This window comes from Macrobrachium rosenbergii, chromosome 55, assembly GCF_040412425.1.
Source record: "Macrobrachium rosenbergii isolate ZJJX-2024 chromosome 55, ASM4041242v1, whole genome shotgun sequence".
NCBI classification, from domain to species: Eukaryota; Metazoa; Arthropoda; class Malacostraca; order Decapoda; family Palaemonidae; genus Macrobrachium; species Macrobrachium rosenbergii.
In genome coordinates this window covers 47902663-47924614 of record NC_089795.1, presented here as the reverse complement: position 1 = coordinate 47924614, position 21952 = coordinate 47902663, and the positions used below count along the sequence as shown (strand labels likewise).

Genomic DNA, 21952 nt, shown 5'->3' with positions numbered 1-21952 from the left:
ACTTTAAATCCTAGTTCATTTTTTGCGCATGAATTTTATCTCTTTCAAAGTTTGTAAAATCTTAAATCCTAGTTAATTCTGGGGCGTATGAATTTTATCTCTTTGAAAGCTTTATGAAGTATTTGTGACGCTGATTTTGAGAATTTAAAACCACGAAATATATCATAGGAAAATAGTTTGGAATAATGTTAGTTTTTAAATGAAATCCTTTTAGTAAGGAGCTGAATGAAATCAAGTATCCAGTTTTTTTTTTTCATTTAGCACTCAAACATGACTTTACGGTGTTGTTTGCAAACGCCCTAGCATTCATCTCTCAAAATTATATTTCTGGTTCATCGCTTTAGTTCAAAACTACGGTGGATATTAATTCTTTCCTTCTATTTGGTCTGACGGCAAATTGTCTCAATCTCGCCTTTCCTGAGCTGAGGTCCAAACACCCACCTTTCGAAATATCTATCATTGCGCGAGAGTCAAAACTGGTAAACCTCAGCATACAAAATCGCAACGACATCGATTATGCGAGCGAATATAAATGAGCAAATATAAACAGATCAGCGAATAAACGTGACAAGATATACCTGAAAATGGAGACGTTACCTGGATACTGACGAGATATCACCTTGAAATTCCATTCAGGAACAGGGTCCTTGGACGATGGGCCTTTGCGCATGTGCGAGAGGGACACACTCGTTCTCTTCCTGTATTAAAAAAAGTGAATGCTAATCAAGTTTATAGATAACTAATCTTTCAGGGAAAATGGCATTTGCTTTCATTGCTTTACTTCTGAGCTAAATGCAATGAGATTAAATTAACTCAAATGATCTTAACTGTGTAAATTGATGTAAGCTTACTTTACTCAAGTGGTGATCGATTAAAGCCGTTCTGTCATTTTAAATCTGACCAAGAAAGCCCCATCACAAAAATCTCCCATTTCGTACGCACGCTCCTAAGTCACTCAGCTATGATATCAGCAACGTAAGAAATACTTGCTGTTTCTTTAAATAAGGGAGTCAAGCATGTTTTAAGTTATCAGAAGATTAGACAGATAAAAGGCAGCTCTCACCAATTAAAGCGGGATTACTGAAATTAACCCTAATCCAGCTGTTTAATGCAAACCACTTTGATATCACTTAAGTTTCTCTGACTTTGTTTGAGGGGAAACATGACTGAAAGAAAATTTGAAGAGATAATTATGAGATTTATGCAGCTATTTTCTTTGAAAATGATTTAAAAAATTTCTATTTATCTGAACATGGGTCAGCATAAAGATCTCTTCCAATCAGACATTTTCTTTACTAAAAAGGAAAATATCTAGGAATTTTATTTTTTGGTCTGTTAAGAAGCAGAAATTGCTTTATTAATACAGTCGTATTGGGACGGAATCGTTCATTAGACAGACAGGCTCCTGGAACACTTCAAAAGCAATTATTTCTGAAGAAATTCCCGTGTTCTCTCTCCTATTTTTTCAGTTTTCCAGTTTTCTAGCTTTTTTTTTTTTTTTTTTTTTTTTTTTTTACTGCTGGAACTTTTTCAGTGCTCGGGATTCAGAGAGTTTATTCAATTTACCGGTCTTGTCTATTTTCCGTTATTCTGTTTCAACTTCTTCATGATTCTCTTCTTGTAATTTGTAATCTTGGTCTGTGATACTGTCAGCAGTTTAGACAATGCGACAAGACTGACATACAGTACGGTAAAAATTATTTAACTTTTAAGATTTCCTGCGATTTCGCTTTTGCCCATTTATCAAGGGATGATAAGTACAAACTTCTTATCGAAATGTCTCTATTTTTCTTAGTCCGAAATAATAAGTAAAAGATAACAATTTTGAGCAAAAGGCGATAAAACTGAAGAACGCTCTTTGCAGCACCAGAGACGAAAAGAGGCGAAAAAGAATTTGAACGGAAATATAAAAGATCCAAACAAGGCAGTATAGTTTCCTACTTAAGTGTTTACACGACGAAGCAGGCATTCACGGAAAGGAGAAATGAAAAATAAAGAGAAAAAGCGACTGAAACTAAAACGAAAATAGTGTCGAGAACTTCTGGCGACCCAATTTCTCTCCTGTTTCTGTGTAACGGCACCAATTTCTCACGTCATAACTTAATGAGTTTTGCAGATGTCAAGCGATTACGGGGGTGATTTGCTCGGAAAAAGAAAAAGGTCGTGAGTCATTGCAAGAAAATTTTCTATGATTCTGTTTGCAACTTTGAGATGAAAATTATTCGATATGATGATGTCAAGTTTTCTGGCACAGAAGGCTCTCGAACCTTCCGTGCGGAATGGACTTCTGGATTTGGTTCATTTAATTCATGGTTAATTCACTAAGTTTTTATTGCAGATGCAATTTTACTCACTCACACACACACACACACACACACGCAGTGGCAGAACTATATGAAGAGTATGCAAAATTCTAGGCATGGGTAAAGGAGGATGTGAAGGGATAATAAAACCTTAAGTGGTGGGATGTGGATATAACAGTTTTTGAGAGAGAGAGAGAGAGAGAGAGAGAGAGAGAGAGAGAGAGAGAGAGAGAGAGAGAGAGAGAGAGAGAGAGAGGGTGGGGCTGTAATGACTATGATTGAATATGAAAAGAACTGCATGGAGAAGTTGTTCTATATGAAAGTAAATGCAGAGATAACAGGTAATGAGCAAGCGGACTACAGAATCAAATTTACTAATAACAGATGCTTTCCTACACGAACGCAGTCCTGGGTCTATGGAGTGAGTATTTTGAAGACTTTTCGTATGGGGAAACGTGGAAGGGTTACGTAAGTGACTATTGGCGACGTAAGGAGGGCAATGAGTAGAATAGAAACAAGCCAGAAATTAATGTTATTGTAAGGGTAGAGTGGTAAAATTATAATTAACTGGCTGGCCACAGGCTGTAAAGTATGTCGATGAGGGAATTACTTTGAAGCAATGGGCGAGAAACGTACTTTTTCCTTTTTATAAGGGTAAAGGTAATTGAGGGTACTAAGATTTATGGGACATAAACAATTTCTGAATGGCAAGGAACATGTAGCTTATGAGATTTTTATTTTTCCCGTAAATATAGTCATCAATAAAGACTTAAATCTAAAGTAATATTTTTTATTGTTGTCTGATAATAACGATAATAACTGAAGATTATTATTTTTATTATTAATACAACAACAGAAATGATTACTATGAAGTAAAATACATTCGCAACTTACAATATCTAAATAAAAATTATCACCCAACATCTCAAAAAGTTAGTCCACAAACAATTTTTCCTTTTCCTTTAAATATGAATTCTAACAAGCAGTAATTAACCCATTGCTCTGCAACAACTTAATCCCTTGTCTGCAAACAAGAGGAGATTAATGAAGACAGAGTGAGCCGTTTTCTCGTCGTTCTGAGTAAGCCTAAATGAATTACATTTCCTGCTCGGGATTAAATCTTCAAGCTTTGGTGTTATGTAAACCTTATTTTCCTCAGGGTTTTTCAGCTCTACGTCCGTAAAAATTGATAAAACTCAGTGATTCTTTTCATGAAAAGGCTGAGATATATTACATGTTAGTTTTTCTAAAGAGAAAAGGGAATGAAGGAAAGACCGATACAGATACACAGTAAGAATTTTAAACCTAGAACGAAGTGACAGAATTAAATGGTTTCATGTTTATACTTTACTTCTCATAGTCGATTAATAACTTTCAACTGGATGACTGAACAAATAAAAAAAAAACATAAAAGATAAGGTTTTCTGTACTTGGCCACCTTATAAATTAGCAAACTCTTAAATTTTAAAAAAAACCATCTACCTTTATCTAGTTTTTCTGTCCTCATGCTTCCTGCTATAAATCGTATAACCTACGCATTCGTTTCTGTTCTACATATAGTGAGGCAGTGTAATTAGGATTTTGCAGGTGCTTTCTTGCGTTTAAATCTAAGCTAAGAAAACAAAAACCTGATGAAGGATTCAATCGCGTTTAAATCACTCATAAATTTATATTTCATTTCTGCTTTTCTTCTACTGCTAATCCTGTCTAATATTTTCCACTAAATCATTAGTAAATCTTTTGTATAAATCACTTCTCATACAGTCTTGCTGCAGAAATAAAAATATACATACACATAATATATATATATATATATATATACTCTATATGCCTCTATATATCTCTAATTTGTCTCCTTTTTAATTCCTTTTCTTTCCTCTCAATGGAGTCCCCTGATTTCGCTTAAATCATCGCAACCAGAGAAGTGGGGAATCTCCAATAGCATTCTTCTGGTAAAAAAAAAAAAAAAAAAAAAAAAATTAATTATATATATATGTAATCTATCACCCAGCCATAAATTTGGAAATTCCTTTTCTTTCCTCTCAATGCCTTCACTGATTTCATGTCATAATCCATCACCCAACCAGAGAAGTGGGAATCCTCCAATAGCATTTCTTCTGGTAAAAAAAAAAAAAAAAAAAAAAAAAAGCTCTTCTCCACTTGGAATAAAGACGATTCTCGTGCTTGGTTTAACTTCAAAAGGAATTCATCTCGATTTGATCTAGGAATTTTTGCCAGAGGATCTCCATGAGAAATGCTGAAGGCTTGGCCTCGTTTCCTTCGAGTGGCGTTTTCATAAAAAAACCTCTCGCTTCAGAAATATTAGGTATAAATGAACTCGGAATCTTTTTGTCTTCGCAACTGGAGACACTGTTTCTTTACTGATATTCACAGTGCAAAAGAAACTATGCATGTTTATATGCTCGTTTAATTTCGTATTTTTTCAAGCTTCACTTTTCATGTGGTTTATTCTATTTCACTTTTCACTTAAAGGTTATCACTACAACTGAGAAATGTGATATAGCCATACATGTAACTGTGAGGTACCGTAGGTTTTATAAGTAATAATATCATAAAAAGATAAAAAATAATATAAGGAATATAAGTTACAAGCCTAGACTGACCTAGCAGGAAGAGATTTAGACTAATATATAATTTGATTAAGCACTGTGCGTTCTACTAGGAAGACGGTATGTCAAAGTCAGATTTTAAAAGATAAAACTTCTTATGGTGAAAATGATCTTATGATGAAAATGAAACTTTTATACACATTTAGAAGGAGCTATTTGAATAGTGATACCCAGACTAAGGAATATTATGTCTCTCAAACTGTTTCAGATTTATATGGATAAAGGCATGAGAAAATTCTTATTCATTTGTTGTTTCATTTTATTCTTAATTTTTGTAGCTCTGCATGCTGCAAGATCTATGTTACAGGAGAATACAGTTAGAATTATGAAATATATGATTGGCTGAAGTCAATGACATTCTAAACACAATGGTAAAACGGAATGAAAGGAGAAAAATCTAAAATATCTCAGGATTCCATCCCAAACCATGAGCCCTGTCCTCCATCCTCTCTGCCTCTCTAGTTCTCTCTCTCTCTCTCTCTCTCTCTTTCTAATGAATGCACGGACACCATCTACAACCATCCTTACAAGAGTTAATCCAAGCAAAACATGAGCCAAATAATGAAAAATAAATGATAAGTAAAAGCTTATTGATAGCGAGGAAATTAATTATTGGCATATAGAAATCTCACTAAACAAAATAATGATCAAAAATGCAAAGAAAAAGACCTTCGAGTAAATGGAATCCGTTCTTCATTTAATATTGCTTTATGTGTAGAAACACGTACTTTTCTTCATTGTATGGGTGATCTTTCTTTCGAGAGTGATTAAGAGGCGCCTGGAGTTGTCAATAAGTGATGTGGTATAGCACCAGTTCTTTCTACCCAGTCAATATTTTTTATTGGTAACCTTTTTCATTTGACCTACTGGCTTAGAATTATTTAGTGTTCCTTTTCTTAAGGTCAATAGCGTCAACCTGTCTTTATAAAGACGTAAGTCCTACGTTTTGATTTATTTTACAAAAAGGTTCCAGAAAAGAAAACTATCACCCAAGTACGTTGAAGCATAGGCAGTAGTCACTATACCAGTGATTTACAAAACAGATAAAGCTATTATAGTTCTGCCATAAGAAATCAGATCTCTTGCGTTAGCATCCAAAATTTTTAAAAGATAAAGCCTGAGTGATTACGAGAGATTATAAAGGTATAAACGTTCCAGGTAAAATTTCACTTGCTTTATAAAACTGGTACTTAGCTTACCGGGCACCATTTTTCAACTAAAATATGTCAGTTAACATATTGTAATAAGTTTATTGCACAATTTTTTTTTTCATTTAAAGGCATTAACATCTTCGTTCCTGAAGTAAACAAAGCAATTGTTGCATATTATTCTAACGAATATTCAGATTTTGTTGAGAATCCTTAATTTTTAAAACCCGTATATTCAAATTTGAATGGGCATTTACAAATACTCTTTTACTCTCATGCCGTACCGGGCATCTTCTTGAATACTATTGCTAGCACCAGATCGTAAGGCTTGTTGGAAGTTTCAGTAACGCTTTTCTGTACTCCGCATGGGAGAGAACCAAGGAAGAACTTTCATGAGGCGATTTCTAGTTGTCTATGGTTCACGAGGATGTGTATGTTATGGACGTACACGAGTAAATAATTAGCTTTATTTCAAATTAGGAATCTCAGCGCAAACACTACAGCGACTGTTGGTTTTTAGTTAAGCTTTTGCAAAATGTTGATAGATTCTCTACTTGTAAATAAAAACAAGCATAATGATTCATTTATCACTCATGTTCATTTTCGAAATAATTATAGACCTGCTAAACATTATTCCTCGTTTAAAGTTTGTGATGCCTAGATCTAAATGAATGGAACACTTTATACCATAAGTGGAATAAGAGTTCATCCCAATTACTTTTGCACATCATAAAAACATTTCCGTTTCATAAAAGGCATTAGCTGCATAGGTATTCAATCATAAACCAAAATACTGTGAATATGGCATTCAATAGGAAAATCAAATATTCTTCCTTCTGTATAAAATTAACTGGAAATGTATATTTCAGCTGAAAGCCTACATAGTACATATATGTCATTCAGTACTTTCATGCATTAGATAAATATTTTTATTAATGTTTTTTTTTTTGCATAAAGCATATTTACCTTTGTTCCCAATAGATGTTTTCAAATATTCTTCTTTCAGTAAAAAATTTACTGGAAATGTTACGTTAACTGAGAGCCTATATAGTCAATCGTTAACGTTCATTACTCTTAATGCACGTAGCAATACAAATGTTTAGTATCGATGTTGTTTTTAAATAAGCTTATTTACTTTTCTTTCCTTATGTAATTTTTAAAATGCTTGCATATTGTACCTATTATCGAGAAATAAAGTCCTTTTTTGCTTTATGAGTGAGACAGACAGCAAAGATCTCTCATTAACACTTAGATCCTCCACATATGTATAACTCCTGATTAAAATAAATGGTAAGCCTATTTCGACGTAAATTCCTAAAACATTAGTTAACCAAAGCCCACGTCTGATATATAAGGTCATAAAAGGATAAAGTTAATTGCTGAAGTGAACGTCAAATAAAAAGCTACAAATACTTTGTAATTCCACTTTGAACATTTGGGGTTTAAATTATAGCCGTTTTAAAAGCCTCTCGTTACTCGTTTTAATCAGCTCTTCTTATGAGTTTTGTTAAGGGAAACAATTTAGGTATTAGGATCAGTATAATAATAATAATCCTAATAATAATAATAATAATAATAATAATAATAATAATAATAATAATAATAATAATAAGAGCTTGGAAGATCCGTTTCTACAACCTTCACTAAAAAAATAGATGAACGTCGCACCCCTAATAATATCATATATGTAATAATAATAATAATAATAATAATAATAATAATAATAATAATAATAGCTTATTTTTAAAAAGAGTGAGTTTTTACTTAATACAGGAAGGACATTCTTAAAACTATTAATTAAAACCTAAAATTATCTAAAGTTAGTCAGTGAGTAAACTTGAATTCACTTCGTAGAGCTCCACGTTTGTATACGTTTAAAAGACATAAACGAAATAGAGAAACATATTCAACTCGGGTCTTCTAAAAAGAGAATCCAATTAGGCTAAATCCAAAGGGTGCGGGAAATACACCTAAAAGATCAAGGGTGTAGAAGGGGTAAAGTGAGAAAGACAGAACTCTGAATGTGCGAAACATAAACAAGAAATAATACAAAAGCTATATCTAGCGTGTTTAAATTATTTTCTGGCATGTTAATTACAAAGGTTTTCCATTTTTTCTTCAGTTTTTAAAGACAATTCGTGAACAACAAAGTAAACTTTTTATGCCAGAGGAACTTAATTTGAGGGTGAACACAGAAATGGTCCCTCGGGAAAATGGGCAGAAGGGAGCTTTTAGTACTGGATTTAACAATAAAAGTGTTTAAACCAAACTTAAGATTTATAGATTCAGTACGTTTGGTTTCACGAATAATCATGCTGTTATGCCTAAGGTATTTTCATCTTGGAATAGTACAATTATTCATTTTAAAATATTTCTGTGGTACAAAATACTGAATCTCTCTCTCTCTCTCTCTCTCTCTCTCTCTCTCTCTCTCTCTCTCTCTCTCTCTCTCTCTATATATATATATATATATATATATATATATATATATATATATATATATATAAAGAAAATATTCTTTAATTAGTTTACAAATATATACAATATAAAGTAAAATATTCTTTAATTAGTTTAAAGTAATGAAACATATGTGCTATATATATATATATATATTATATATATATATATATACGATATATATATATACATATATATATATATATATATATATATATATATATATATATTATATAGATGTATGTATGTGTGTGTTCTATAACTCTAAACATATTGAGCAATTTCACTTAGACTTGGTATGCATATATTTACTAGAAAAAAAATCTAACAGCAAAATAAACCTACCAAAGGGTACAAAATGGGGTGAGGGGAAGGCTTCCTGAAATGGGCTGGTTCTGCCCGTAGACTTAGTAACTAAACAAGCTCTAGGGGTTTATCATACCTCATTTCGGTATACCATATGACTTACGATCTGGAAAAGAATACTGTGGGGGTAAGGCATCACTGGCACCATAGTGGGGGGGGGGAAAGGGGATGACATGTGAAAAAAAAAAACGAAAACGACAGATATTAGTGTCTAATCCAAAGTTTTCCAGGCCGCTGAGATGAACAGTGACACACCCGATGCCCTTTATGTCTAAGTTCAGCCCCAATTGGAGGGGGGTGAGAAGGGGTGAAAAATAAAATGTAAAAAATTACTGATATTAGCGTCTAATCCATAGTTTTCGAGGTTGCTGAGAAGAATTAGTGACACTCCTGACGCCCTTTAATTCCAAGTTCAGCCCCGATAGGAATGGGGGATGAGAAGGGGTGAAATATAAAATGTCAAAAATGCTGGGCAAAGTAACTGAAGCCACTATCTTAACAGGAAAGGGAGAGAGAGAGAGAGAGAGAGAGAGAGAGAGAGAGAGAGAGAGAGAGAGATTATCGGTTGTCATTCAGAGATTTCCCAGGCAGCGCTGGGTTTATCAGCTAATATTTATATATATATATGTTATGGGGAATATGTGAATTCCAGGGATTTCACAAAATCCCTAGGGAATATGTGAAATGACCAATTCACTTAGGAACATTTGATCCCTGAGGGTTCGTACTAAACTTGCCGAAACTGTGATTCATCTACGCTGCTTCGCCATGTTTAGTACTAGTTCCTGGGCATTCAAATGTATTTTGCCATACTCAGTACTAGCCCCTGGGAATCAAATGTCCCTAAGTGCATTAGATCCCCCAAGTTGCTAGTACTAAACATGGCGAAACAGTGTAGGTGAATCAGTGTTTTGCTGTGCTTAGCACTAGCCCCTTGGGATATCAATTAATGTTCTATGGGGTGGTCTTCTCATGTTCCTAGGGTTTCGTGACATCCTGGTTTCACATATTCAACAATCAACATTTATAACGGTCTGCCTCGGAAATAATATGTTTTCATATATGTTATAGGGAATTTTTTAGTTGATAATATATACCATATAAGAACTATAGTATATAATCGGCCAGCAAGTTCTAAACGTCCTTTAATATCAGTTTTCGCTCTACCTCGGAAATAATATATTTTCTCATAACCAATGTTACTAGAGGACATTTTTTTATTGTTGATAATAAGTTCTTCGTCCGTGGGCTCCGAACCAGCGAAGGATCTCAGAACACAAACAGGACTACATTTGTGATGATATCCGCGTATAACTCATTGCTGGCCAACAAGTGGGTTGATGCATCCACTGTAGTCCTGAGGTTTTTGTCGCTTCGCTGGTTTGAGCCCACGGGACGACGAACATTATCAACTAAAAATTCCCCTACACCAACTTATATATCTCGCCTATTTAAAAGTAACAAACTAGATATTAGCGACGTTTGTAGCTTACTGATTGTATATGAATCACGGTGATGTGATAAAAAGTCATAATATGGCTGCGTGTGACAAACGCACTACACGGTTAGCATGGCAGAGGTGGGTGGATGTCGTCTCTAAATACAAACACCTGAGTTCGACGGGGATTTTGTATGGGGATGATATCCCTTTCCTCATTGCTGGCTGTTGGGTTGTCGTCCACTGTAGTCCTGAGTTCTTGTTCTTCGCTGGTTCGAGCCCATGGGACGACGACTTACTATCAACTAAAAAATTTTGGTAACATATATGAAAATATATTATTTCCGAGTAGAGCGAACTGGATATTAAACGACGTTTTGCCAGCTTACTGATTGCTATGAATCACGGTGATGTGATAAAAAGTCATAATAATATGGCCTGCGTGCGACAAACGCACTACACGGTTAGCATGGCAGAGGTGGTGGATATCGTCTCTAAATACAAACACCTGAGTTCGACGGGGATTTGTATATGGAACTGATATCCACTTATACCTCCTCACTTGCTGGCTGCATGGGTTCAATGCGTCCCACTGTAGTCCTGAGTTCTTGTTCTTTGCGTTAGTTCAGGCCCACAGGATGACCGAACTTATTATCAACTAAAAATTCCCCTTCGGTGTATTTCATGAAAATCTCTTTTTCAAGGTCGAGCGAACTACGGATATTAAAGGACGTTTGTAGCTTACTGATTGTATATGAATCACGGTGATGTGATAAAAAGTCATAATATGGCTGCGTGGACAAGCACAACATGGATTAACATGGCAGGGGTGGGTGGATATCGTCTCTAAATACAAACACCTGAGTTTGACGGGGGATTTTCTGGGGAGACGATCTCCACTTTTACTCTCTTGCTGGCCGTGTGGGTTAATGCATCCCTGTGTAGTCCTGAGTTCTTGTTCTTGGTTTTCGAGCCACGGGACGACGAACTTATTATCAACTAAAAAATTCCCCTTCAGTAACATATATGAGAAAATATATTATTTCAAGGTAGAGCAAGAATTAATATTAAGGACATTTTGTAGCTTACTGATTGTATATGAATCACGGTGATGTGATAAAAAGTCATAAATATATCAATAATCTAGCTAGAAGCTCTCTCTCATAATCCTAAATGGATGTATGTGTTTTGTGTGTATGTTTCACTAACTGAAACGCATTGCTGCACTCAACCAAACTTGGTATACATGACTTACTATCTGGAAAGATACTGTGGGTAAGACATCACTAGCACCAAAGGGCACCAAGGGGGTGGGGGTGGGAAGGGATTCCCTGAAACGAGGTTGGTTCCACAGGTAGACTTGGTAACTAAATAAACTTCACAGGTTTATCACACCTCATTTTGGTATACTTATAACTTTCTATCTGCAAAAGAACACTGTGGGGGTAAGACATCACTGGCACCAAAGGGGTGGGGGTGGGAAGGGGATGACATGTAAAAATAACCGAAAGCTACAGCTATTAGTGTTTAATCCATAGTTTTCGAGGTTGCTGAGATGAACAGTGACACTCCCGATGCCCTTTAAGTCTAAGTTCAGCCCCGATAGGAAGGGGACGTGAGAGGGGGTGGTATATAAAATGTCATAAATGCTGGGCAATGTAACTGAAGCAACCATCTTAACAGGAAAGGGAGAGGGTGAAACAGTTTTTATCCCACTCATTCCGACGATCTCCCTTTTTTCCGTGATTACAATTTTAGTGAGACTTGCGTTCTCGATCACGATCAATGAGCACAGGGACTAAATACTAGTAGTGCGGTTTTGAGATTGTCATGTTTTCCACGGACAACTTTATGTTGTACTAAGGTCAGTTCACCCAGAATTAATTTTTCTTGCTCCTGATAGTGAAACTAAAAATTTGTCTACAATAAAGTTTTTGTGCTAAATTGATGTACAGTGAATATGAAATATTTGATTTCTCAATTGTATACTCTCCATTTATATGCTAAAACTATAAATAAATTATTTAATATTACACTAGACAGATTTTTATTCCTTTTCCTGTCTAATAGAATGTTCGGATAAAATCAAACATCAGGGTGTTTTTACGTTTTGGGGTCTGCCACTGTTCTATGCTTTCCAGGTGTGTTCTATGCTCTCGCTCTGTCACCTCTCTCATAATATGCTCTCTCTCTCTCTGTACTCTCTCTTGAGTTTTGACTATCTCTCTCTCTCAGATACGTATATATTATATATATACATACATATATACATATACATATATATATATATATACTCTATATATCTCTCTATATCTCTCTACTATCTATATATATATATATATATTATACATACATACATATATATATAATATATATATATATATATATATATATAATTTTCTATATATATATATATATATAATTTTCTCCAGTTCCGATTTCTTAATCTCCTCTTCGATGTCGACGATGTATGAGGCGCACGAAGAAACGCTTCAAATCGACCTGTCCCATTACTGAGTCGTTGTCTCAACAAATGATTCCTTAATGACTCTTGGTGTTTATCTCGGCAAACAGACGTTTTCTTCCTAAACCCCTTCCCCCCTTCTCTCTGTCTCTGTCTCTCTCTTCCCAGCTTACTTAGAGAGCATACCATTCCTCCACTTTTCATTTTTTTGGAATCAAAGATTCTTCTATAGCAGTGGTTTGACATATAAACGCAGACTGTTTTTAATTTTAATTTTTAGCTTTTATGTTTTTATTTATTATATGGAACGTCTTCAATAAAGAGAGAGACGTCTCTTTTTCTTTTTACGAGATAAATATTGCAATAGAAATATGTTCATTAAGCTTTCTGTGTCAGCACCTTTCTTTTGTACTCTGACTCGATAACTACATTTATCATTTTAACCAACAATGTTCGATCTTTATATATAGACAGTTCTGTATTTATTACTTTAAATAAACTGGGATTCTTGAAATATAAAGATAAAAACCTGAAATAAATCAGAGGATGAGAGGAATAACCGCCAAAAAAAAAAAAAAAAAAAAGAAATTAAAACAAAGAACATTTTCATTAATGACTAAAATTTTGAGTCATTAATGTTAATGATTTTGAGTCTAAATCATTAACATTAATGACTATAAATCATTAAACATTATCGTTGACAAAGTTCAGCGTTATTCTTAGATCACAGCCTCGTAAATATAAACAGCAAACACATCATATCAGATCCAAACAATGCCAAAAGAGACAAACGCATCGATTGATCTCGGTGCGAAGGAGTGATACTTTTCTACTTGGATAAACCAGACGTGTACCTAGTAGTCGTGGTAGTAGTAGTAGTAGTAGTAGTAGTAGTAGTAGTAGTAGTAATAGTAGTAGTAGTAGGAATGGTTTAACACCTGGGTCTTCTTTTCATATCTCCTGTGTCTTGAACATAAATTATTCACTCGGATTGCTTCCTCGACTAATTTTCTAATTTTTAATTCATTAAAATTTTTTTGTAATGGTATATTGGTTTTTATACCGATCGAAAAAATAGTTTGGTTCTTGCACATTACCTAATGAATGTGTAACATCACAACATTTTTTTTTTTTATTGCCTTATTGATTTAAGCATCAAAAATCAAAGGTCTGATTCATTTCTTTGTCTATAGCCAGTACTGTTCCGATAACTGTAGTATTCAATTATGACTTACCATTTTCTTGTATTACCTTATTGATTTAATTTTAAAATAAAAGTCAGTTCACTTCTTACTTTGATAACTAGAATTAACTAAATTATTATTATTATTATTATTATTATTATTATTATTATTATTATTATTATTATTATTATTATTATTATTATTCAGAAAATGAACCCTATTCATATGGAACAAGGCCCCACATGGGGCATTGACTTGAAATTCCAACTTCCAAAGTATATGACGTTCATTAGAAAGAAGTAACAGAAGGTAATCCGAAATACAGAAAGATCACATATTAAAATAGAGAAAGTAAATTAACAAATGAATAAATAAATACAAAAAAAATCCAACAGTATCCTCCTAGATTCTTAAGGAGCCAATGGGGACAATTATTGCAACGCCAGATTAATAAAGCGACCAATAAATAGCGATAGACTGACAATAGCTTAGACAAAAGCATGTTACAATGCTACCTCGAAAAAAAAGGGCCAATATCTCCGCAGGTGTGTTCATGAAAACGATTGAGAGACGGCCCGGAGGTTGGGAAAGATCTTATTGTAGTCATCGGAGGGGTTTCACGGGCCGTGTAATTCCGTTGCTGGAGCAGGGACTCGAATTTCGGGGAGACACAGGAAGGCGTTTAGTATCGATATATCTTGATTAATATTAAAAATGAATTGTGTAATCATTCGGTGAATGATGACGCAACTAATTTTCAATATACTCCAATTCTATTTTTGTTTCTCTGTAAATGAAATAACGAATATGGGGTGCAAAAGTTTAGAATAAAAAATGTTAAAACGTAGGCATTGAAGATATTTTTAACGAATTGCTATTAAATCATTCTAGTATTCCTGGTATGAAAATGAAGATCTGACACCACTCGTTAATCAATTCGCACTCATTATATTTTTAATTAAAGTATAAAATTTTAGCCTCTCATCTTTTCTTTTCCATTACATACCTTACTCTATTTTATTTATTATTTTAATTATTTATTTTTATAATAAACACAAAAGACTGATTTCACCGTTAATAAAAGCTGATAATGATCAAATCGGAAAAAAATCCGAGAGTTTGCTAAAAAAATTAACATTTATGACGTAATCTGAAATAAGGGTGACTTCAGATATCCCAGTTATATAGCTGTTATGCCGTTAGTATTAAGCTCAAAGTTCAGATGCTAATTGTTACTGATATACATTTTACGGGTTATAAATGATGGTGACAATCAATGTGCATTTGTTTTTTTTTATTATTATTTTTACTTGCTTCGTAAAAATGTTTGCAGGTTATGAACTACAAAAACAAATAATCATAAAAATGAATTAGAAAGGAAATTTCGGGTTTTCTTAGACTTGCTTTTAAGGGCTTATGCTAACAGTGTTGTTACATCCTGTGTATAACAAAAAAGTGAATCCTCATTACTTGAGGTAAATTACCTTCTTACTGAAATAAAAAAAAAAATAAAAACGTGAGTGGTTCTATTATGATATTTTCAGTCCCTCCTCCTGAGACAAAATTTGCCTTTTCAGTATTGTACAAATTTTTTAAATTTTATCAAGTCATATGTGGCGTGAAATAAATATCTTTGTAGTATCATAAGTTCCTGAGTTAAATAAAAGTTAATCTGCAAAATCGAATATAAAGAATCTGAGTCTGGATTTTTTATGATTGTCAAATGCAGTCCACTCTTATAGGAAACGTTAAATTACGAGATTATCAAGTCTTCAGAGACCTCTATGCAAATATAGGAAAACAAGAAAATAAAGAATATAGAGAGAAGATATGTTACAAATTGCATTTGAAAATAAAAAAAATTACGTATGAAAATTACAAGAGTAAATATAGCTATCAACAACATTATGAAAATAAAGGTAAAGTATAATTAGTACTTAAGGCTGATTTACTGTTTTCTACATTAAAAATTATACAGTTTAGAAAAAATACTTTATGAAAATACATTTTCATGTGAAGCACAAATATTAAAACAACGCAGGAATTAAACCTTCAAGGCTCATTAAATTAATACATCATCAAAATCTTATTTTTTTTTTTACAGAGCATGAACGGTACAGCAAAATTCCACGTGAGTCAGACAGCAGCCTTCGGAATTCCCACGAAAGGTAGGAAAAATGAAGAAATGAGGTGTTCTCCTGAAGAACTATAAAAATTCACACAGATTCCCATTTCACAAGACTGACTGTAAAACAAATTTAGTGACAATAGCCGTGAGCTTATGCAAGGGCCTCCGCTCAGTTGCTTGCAAATTACTCCATTTTTTCTCATTTTACTACTCTAATTTCGTTGTAAAGTGGTCTCATTAATTTGGGGTTAATTTTACAAGGAACGCGAAAAACTTCCTGGGACTTTTTACCCTCAGGATATTTCGTGTCTCATTTGGGTTCCACTTGACTTTGCGTGACTATTATGAGTTTCTTTTCTCTATTTTAGAACTCTGAAAGCTTACGACCAAAATGTATGATCACTTTTTTAAATATTACCAGCTTAACGAGCCATCCATCTCATACGTTGAATATCTTAATTTATCCTTCCTCTTTGTACTTACTGATTATTTCTCAGTTATAGAGCAATGTCTCTAACATACAAAACATTAAAGAAGTATTAAAATTTCTTTCGCAAGTACACTCGGCAAGGAAAGTGAGGATACAGTTTTTTTAATCTTCGGACATATATTGCTAATTAATGCGACATCTGGCAACTTTAGAAGGGGGAGGAGCTTCAGTCTTGATGTGTTTGCTTTTTGCTAGACCTTGTATAACTTTCAATCATATTCTACGGTTCTGAAATCATTGATACGTAAATGCAGTGGTAAGCTTTACAGTATTCGTTCAAGTTGTAATTTGCAGCGACAGTTCTGAGCAAAATAAACATTTTTCGACATAACTTACCAACGAACCTTACATAAATGAATTTATGACACCACAATGAACGGAATGCTTGCGTAATCGGAAACGCGATCTTCCATAATGAAATCAAGAGTTAAATTTGAGCAATGTCCACCGAAAAACATGGGGAACAATAAAGGAACGAATGAAATGTTATGATGAGAGAGAGAGAGAGAGAGAGAGAGAGAGAGAGAGAGAGAGAGAGAGATCCTTCTTCTAGGCCTATATGTAGAGCTACTCATTTCATTATTTTTTTTTTTTAGAGATTGAGCGATACTATACTTGTATAGTATGTTCAGCTGGAGAGAGAGAGAGAGAGAGAGAGAGAGAGAGAGAGAGAGAGAGAGAGAGAGAGAGAGCAAGTTGCTGTTGTGTAAGCCTAGGCCTATATGTAGAGCTACTCATTTCATTATTTTTTTTATTTAGAGATTGAGCGATACTACTTGTATAGTATGTTTTATAACAGAGAGAGAGAGAGAGAGAGATCAGAGAGAGAGAGAAATTTGCTGTTGTGTAATCCTAGGCCTATATGTAGAGTTACTCATTTTATTATTTTTTTCTTTTAGAGAGTGAGCGATACTATATTTGTATAATATGTTTTAGCAAAAGAGAGAGAGAGAGAGAGAGAGAGAGAGAGAGAGAGAGAGAGATCAAGAGAGAGAGAAACTATGGCAACGTCAAGAAACATCAAGTTACTTGTGTTTGTTTTTACTCCGCACATCACAGAGAACGCTCTTGCGGATTTAAAAGATTTGGTCAACCTACCCTAGCTGTCACATCATTTGCTGCCATTAATTCCAGCTGACCTTTAACACCGTGAAATATAAATTTTAAAAATTAAATAAATTATCATTACCTCGTATGATGATGCAATAATAAGCCTGTTCATAACGGAAAACGAGTAAATATTGCCGTTCTGATAAACAGTACTACACCGAGATATCCATACAACTTTTAGATCTCTATGAACGAAGTCATCTGAGAAATTCTGATTACTTCGGACATCCATGGTGGTTTTAAGTATCTAAACGTTTTTGTTTTGCAGATTTAATATATATGATATAATTTGCATTGTATTTTCATATTCTAGAGGAGATTATGTGTTTTCTGTAAGAAAAAATTAAAATTCGATGAACGAAATCTAATGAAAACTGTATCCTCACTTTTCTTGCCGAGTGTACATGTCTTTATTAATACCCTTTCAGCTGTCATACCAAAACGTTCATCATCAATAAATCTCAAACTGACGTCTTGTTTTTTCTCTAAATAACTCTGAAGATATCATATAGTTACAATTCCGTATGGCACATTTTTTCATTTTATTTTCACTCGTCATATTTGGAGACAGAGTGAAGCCTTATCAAACTTTCATGACATTTTCTTAGGTTACTGCTTTAGTGGAAAAGGGGTTTGTGAAATGCTGCCATCGTTTCGTGTGTGTGAATATATATATATATATATACTCTCTCTTTCTCTCAGAGAGATATATATATCTATATATATATATATCTCTAGAGAGAGAGAGAGAGAGAGAGAGAGAGAGAGAGAGAGAGAGAGGAGAATGCAGTAGTAATTCTCTCTTTCTCTCTCTCAGAAATATAGAAAGAGAGAGAGAGACAGATGAAGAGAAAAAAAAGTAATTACTACATTCCTTTCTCTCTCTCTCTCTCTCTCTCTCTCTCTCGGCGTTCGTTGTTCTTTTTTGGTCAATGTTCCCGTAACTCAGGAAATGCCAACTACAAACGTCACTCATTCCTTCTGAAAGTGTTTTCTTCTTACCCTCATGGAAGTCAGTTCGTACTGTCAAATGAGATATTGCCCAAAAACAAATAATAATAAAGACAAAATATATCAGTATATCTTTTCTGTCTGATAAGACGAGTGAATTACCTGTTACGTCTATCCTCTGTCTCTGTTCAATCAGAAGTAAAAGATTACTGTATGTGACTACACTTTAGTAGTCAGTAAAGGTAGGCATCAGGATTACCATTAGGTTAGCAAAATTTTTCTTTAATCATTATTGTGTTTTCAAATATCAGCTTTCCTACTTTTTGCTTTCAAACCTATATTTTATCTTTATTTTCACTAACAGTCTTCCTGAGGATGTATTGCAATTGGGACTTCAATAGTTCAAGCGAAAAATGCAATGCATTACTACCCTGATACAATCTCCTTGAATTTTAATAATTTAGTTACATTTTTATCTGTTTATTAATTTGTTAATTAATTTGTTTTTTTTTCATGAGTGAGATCTCTTCTTTCTGTATTTACCTTTACCTCCTCTTACTTCTTTCTAATGAACACCATATTCTTTGGAAGCTTGAAATTTACGCCAATTGCCCCTGTGGGCTTGTGCCAAATGAATAGGATTCATCTTTTGAATAATAATAATAATAATAATAATAATAATAATAATAATAATAATAATAATTATAATAATAATAATAATAATTAAAGGTAAATAATTTTTTGGTACAGAGGTCAATATGGCTATAGTGAAAAAAAATAATGGTTAAATTATTAGCCTAATTATGGAGAGAGAGAGAGAGAGAGAGAGAGAGAGAGAGAGAGAGAGAGAGAGAGAGAGAGAGAGAGTTAATGGAAAAAATATGCAAAATACAGAAGTACTTCCCCACTCACAGTCCTCTACAGGGCATTAGGAGTTAGCAGTAAAAGTTGATCTTTTTATTAAATACAATTTAAAACCCTGCTTAAATTGCCGAGCAAATTACACGAATGTTTGTTCAGATGGAGAAAACAAATAAACTAGAAATAATGGAGAGTAATTAGGTGAGGAAAAATATCAGAGCAGGAGCAAGGAGGGAGGAAGGAGAATTACATTTAGAACTGGGTTCGGCTCTTTAAATTTGCATACCTATTACAGAGTTAAACAAAATGATAACTGAATTAATTAACCCCAACCACGTCACCCGATCTCTCTTTCTCTCTCTCTCTCTCTCATTAGCATACTTATTCAACTGTCAAATACAATTGTGGTAAACTGATTAATTTCTCTCTCTTCTCTCTCTCTCTCTCTCTCTCTCTCTCTCTCTCTCTCTTCTCTAAGTTTGGCCATTACACATTCAAATCCTGTTCTGCAGGAGTAAATATCAACATAAAAAACAAAAATCAAGTTATTTGATTAGAAGCTATTACGGTAATTTCCTTCCCCCTTAAAAGTACCTGAAATCAACTATTCGTGTATCTCGCTCTTGAGAAATATCTAAATCTTTTTCGTTGCTAGAAAATTTCATTTCGGAATTTTACACCTTAAAATTCCGATTTTGGCGAAACGTCAAATGCAGAGGAGCCAATCCTTATGGAACGCCACAAGAGAAATCTGAAAATTAATTTACTTCGGAGGACATTTTTTCCTTCTTGAACCCAAAGGCATGTTTGTATGTATGTATGTGTTATATATACACAGACACATATATTTATATATATATATATATATATATATATATATATATATATATATATATATATATATATATATATATATATATATATATATATATATATATATAGGACGGTTGTATATATATATACATATATATATATGAAAGACAGGGAGAGCGAGAGAGAGAGCTCTGACTTATACTATGGGAAGGTCTCCTTTCAAACGTTCCATTTACAGTCAAGTGAATTTTGCAAATTGTAAAATTCACAGCAGACATTTTATTATACTCGATTTACCTTGGCGATATGTGTTTGTGTTTGAGAGAGAGAGAGAGAGAGAGAGAGAGAGAGAGAGAGAGAGAGAGAGAGAGAGAGAGAGAGAGCAATCCATACGAAATCAAGTTCTCAATCAAACATTCGATCTAGTGTCAAGTGAATTTTACGAATTATAATATTCACAGAAGAGTTATTTTTCATACACGATTCCGGCGTGCCAATTTTTCTTTTATGATCAAAATTCTTTTCTCTCCTACTTGGAAGTCGACGGTATGAACTCGGCATCAAAGGATTCTCGTGGGTCTTTCACCCCAGTAAAATGAAATTTTGAAGACCTTTTCTTGTTTAAATAAGGGAAAACTTTATACCTTGATAAACCTCCTGCGTGAAATGTAATTTTCCCAACGAAATACATCAGAGAGAGAGAGAGAGAGAGAGAGAGAGAGAGAGAGAGAGAGAGAGAGAGAGAGAGAGAGAGAGAGATCAAATATGCAAAGTTTTTATAATCCTCACATTTATGTTCATCATACGAATCTGCGGAGAAAGCAAGAAATTACGTAAATGTGCAAATATAGGTTCCGCTAATTCAAAAGAACAATGAAGTGATGTTGATTATAAATAATTAATTGACATTTATATATATAACTGGAATATTATTATAAAATAGATTATGTTTTGTGCAGTGTTCAGTGATAGCAGGACTCGAGGGACTGAATGAAGAATTCCTTCGCCTAACAAGAACAGGTTTTGATTTCATCCAAAATCTTGTTAGCGTGAGAGAAGGAACTCTGATGTAGTTATTTATTTAACTATAATTTTTTCCCAAGAGCAAAATGTTTAAAATAACAAACAGCAAAAAGAAGAGGGCTAATTGCCATGGGAAGGAAGGCAAAGTCTTCCAATTAAGGTTTGAAAGTTGTGAGAAGTTGCTTCAACTCGGTCAGAGAATGTTTAAGCGATTTTTTTTTATTGAATATCCTCAGGAACTTTGCTATAGCATGTAAACCCTTGTCTGCATAAAGGAATATTCATGAAACTGGAAAATTTTAGCAAAAAGGGACATCTAGCAGGAAGGAAATTTTCCTTTCCTTTCACCCTGATTGTTTGGTAACTGAATATTATGATAATATTGTTTGTAGATATGCAGCTGTTGCATTTTGCCATTCTGAAAACAGGTAAATTTCAAAAAGGATTTTGTACTAATGAGTGAATATATACGATATATATATATATATATATATATATATATATATATATATATATATATATATATATATATATATATATATATATTATATATATATATTGAAATTTTATCACATCACCATGATTC

At 33.6% G+C, this 21952-nt stretch overlaps 1 long non-coding RNA gene across 2 annotated transcripts in view; it reads right to left on the bottom strand.

Annotated features, from left to right (window-relative positions):
• Positions 1-21952, bottom strand: part of LOC136835210 (uncharacterized) — a 429151-nt gene that overhangs the window by 244502 nt on the left and 162697 nt on the right. For both annotated transcript variants that reach the window (XR_010852051.1, XR_010852048.1), the window contains exon 4: positions 598-698. This is a non-coding gene — a long non-coding RNA (uncharacterized lncRNA). The remainder of the gene's footprint in view (positions 1-597; positions 699-21952) is intronic.